This window comes from Mus pahari, chromosome 2 (genome assembly GCF_900095145.1).
Source record: "Mus pahari chromosome 2, PAHARI_EIJ_v1.1, whole genome shotgun sequence".
Classification (NCBI taxonomy): Eukaryota; Metazoa; Chordata; class Mammalia; order Rodentia; family Muridae; genus Mus; species Mus pahari.
In genome coordinates, this window is record NC_034591.1 from 123,976,638 (window position 1) to 123,979,683 (window position 3,046).

The window sequence follows — 3,046 nt, forward strand, 5'->3', positions numbered from 1 at the left end:
ACACACACACACAGACACACACACACGTGTGCGCATGCATCATGTGCACGTATATGATAGAGAGATGGGAGAGAACGAAAATCAGAATGGTTTCAGCATTATGAAGAAAGGTGGAACTGGAGGTGCGAGGGTGGAGAGGAATAGCCTGATATGAGTAGTCCACCCTGCCACCTGAGGCCCTGTTAAAGTCCTGTCCCATGTTGCCACTAAGAGCCATGCCTGGGCTCATGGCCACATAGCAGCTGGGGGGGGGGGAGCGTTCGTCAAATTCCATGGCTCATATTACCACCAAAGGCCATGCAGACTTCCCTGGTTAGGCTGCCTCCTGGGACCATGCTGATGTCCAAGAGCTGTGTAGTGTAGAGATGGCCCTGTCTCTCACTGGCTACACCATACCTGGGTAACACAGGAAAGCTGGCCCTGGTGGGGAGAGCCTAGATGAGCCAACTCTGAGGTCAGGAGCACTGAAGAGTTAATCTCACCACTGATGTGAAGGAGAAATGCTACCACCACCCCACACCACGACCTCACTCCTATCTAGGAGAGCTAGCCTCAGTGTCATGACAAGAGAAGGTTGGCCCTGTTCCTTGCTAGCTGTAGCATACGGTGAACTAGCTGGGACAATGCTAGAGAGCTCACCCCAGTGGTGTGAATGTGGGAAAGCTGGTGGGGTTGACCAATTCAGTTAACATCCAGGTCCAGATCCAGGCCTTTGAATTGGCCCATACCAACCTCTACCCCTTCTGTGACTTGCTGGTGTACATGAAGGTGCCAGTCCTGCACATCCAAAGCTGTAGAATCTCCATGGCACAGGACAGTAGAACATCAGAGAGGAGTTCCTATGAGGATCCATTATTGATAGTGTAGCAGAAGCCAGAGGTCACAAACCAGACCAGTGACTCATTGAAATGAATACTTGCGAGTCAAGTTGTGTGGTTAAAAAGGGTGTACTGTGTGACACAATACAGCTCCCACAGAAAGATGTTTTGTTTTGTTTTGTTTTGTTTTTTAATTTTCTTTTTCATGGGGAGATTGCACCGACAGAGGGCAGGTGCGAAGGGATGGAGAGATTATGTGGGATTGGGGAACATGATGTGAAATTCACAAAAAAAAAAGATTAAAAGAAATTCATGTATCAGAATAACCAGATAGTGGGGTGGTAAAATAAATGATGTATGCATATAAATGGGTAAAACAAACTTCACTGAAGTGTTCTGCATTTGGGCCGCAGCTTCCATGGTGAGTGGGCCTTCTTTTTATGTCCAAACTGAATTAATTAACTATCATCAGGTATTATGGTGTTAATAGAGAACATACCTACTTGCTACAACCTTTATAACAACCACAAATAGGATAAATACCATTGTCATTTGAACAAAGCCAATTTTTACTGAAATTAACCAGCATGTCATATAACATAATAATAATAATAATAATAATAATAATAATAATAATAATAATAGTAATGGTAATAATCCTGCCAGGATCAGCAGTTTGGCAGAATTGTCTGTCACACATTCACTGGCAATGGTGTTTACTTAGGAGGCCCATTGCTTGGAGCCATCTTAAATACAAGAGGACATCAATTTCAAAGCCCATTTCAAAGTCATGTCATCTTTTAGATATTCCCACTCATCAGCATATTTGAGCTTGCACTTTTTAAATAAGAGCACATCTTCAAGAGCTAACAAACTAATTCCTGACTTGCACTCTCCAAAATGAAAGCTACAGTACACTTAGTCACTTTCTCATCCCATTATTGATTCTTTTCTCCCCAGAGGCCAAGACAACGCGGAGTAAAGAGACAGGTCGGAAACACCTCCCCTGCTCCTTGGCGGCTGCAGCCACTTGACTCCAAGTATTGTATAGGCCAACTAACAACGATCAATTAGTTATTGCTCTCTCGGGGCTGCTAGGTTGTTTGTTCTGGTGCACAGCTCTCTACTATTGACTCCTTTGAAAGCCACTGGTATACAAAAAAGCCACCTCACCAACAATCAGGTTCTATTCTGGAACACTGGAAAGTGCCAATGCATTTACCTTGGGCCTTTTACACAGTCTCATAGATGGCCCTCTCCATCCTGAAATTACCAGGTGTTTTCCATCTGAGCTCTACTGTATGGGAAATAATAACAGTCGGTGCCCTGTTTCCTTTTCTGTTTTCTGAGGGAGATGAATTCCACAACTTCAAGAATATATAAATACTAAAAGAAAGAAGTTGTTTAGACAGAACAAACGCAGCTCGTATGGGCAAAATATCTGAGAAAAGATAAGGTAGCTATGACTACGGCTTAGTGGTAGTGGGCTTGCTTAGCACATATAAGGCTATGGATTCAATTCCCAGTACTGAAAAAAAATTCAAAAAAAGGAACATGATAGAAAAATCACTTTCAACTGCTAACAACAGAAAAGTCATAATTGAACAGTCGCTGTGTAAATCAGGCCTTCAAGATCAGTGCATTCAGTGAAGGGAGTGCAGTTATATGTCTCATCTCAGTCCACACAACGTTAGCCTTTTGGCCAAAAATAATCCAGGTCTCCTTTTTAAAAGGTGATTAGGGGCCGAAGAGATGGTTCAGGAATAAAGATCACTTGCTGCTCTTGCAGAAGATTCGAATTCATTTCCCAAAACCCATACTAGGCATCTCCACCTCCCCTGTACCTCCAGCACTAAGAGACATGTCACAACTGTCACATACACAAATGTCATATGTTCACAAAGTAACATACATATAAAAATAATACAAAGAAATCTTTTAAAAAATCAATAGCTCCCCTCTTGTCACCCTGCAGTTTAGACAGTGGAGGGTGCATTATCATGGCAATGGGATCCAGCCTGCACTCCCGGTTATTGTCAAGAGTCTGCTAATAACAGACTATCTATAGCCAGACAGATAGCAGATAGCCAAGAAGCCCACTGCTCTTCTTGGTCCTAATGTCATCTCTTTACTTGCTGGCACCAATTGGCACAGGGTGAATAGAGAAGTAGCTTCAAAGAGAAACCCAGATATAAGCTGTGTCCAAGCCAGGACATGCACTGAACCAC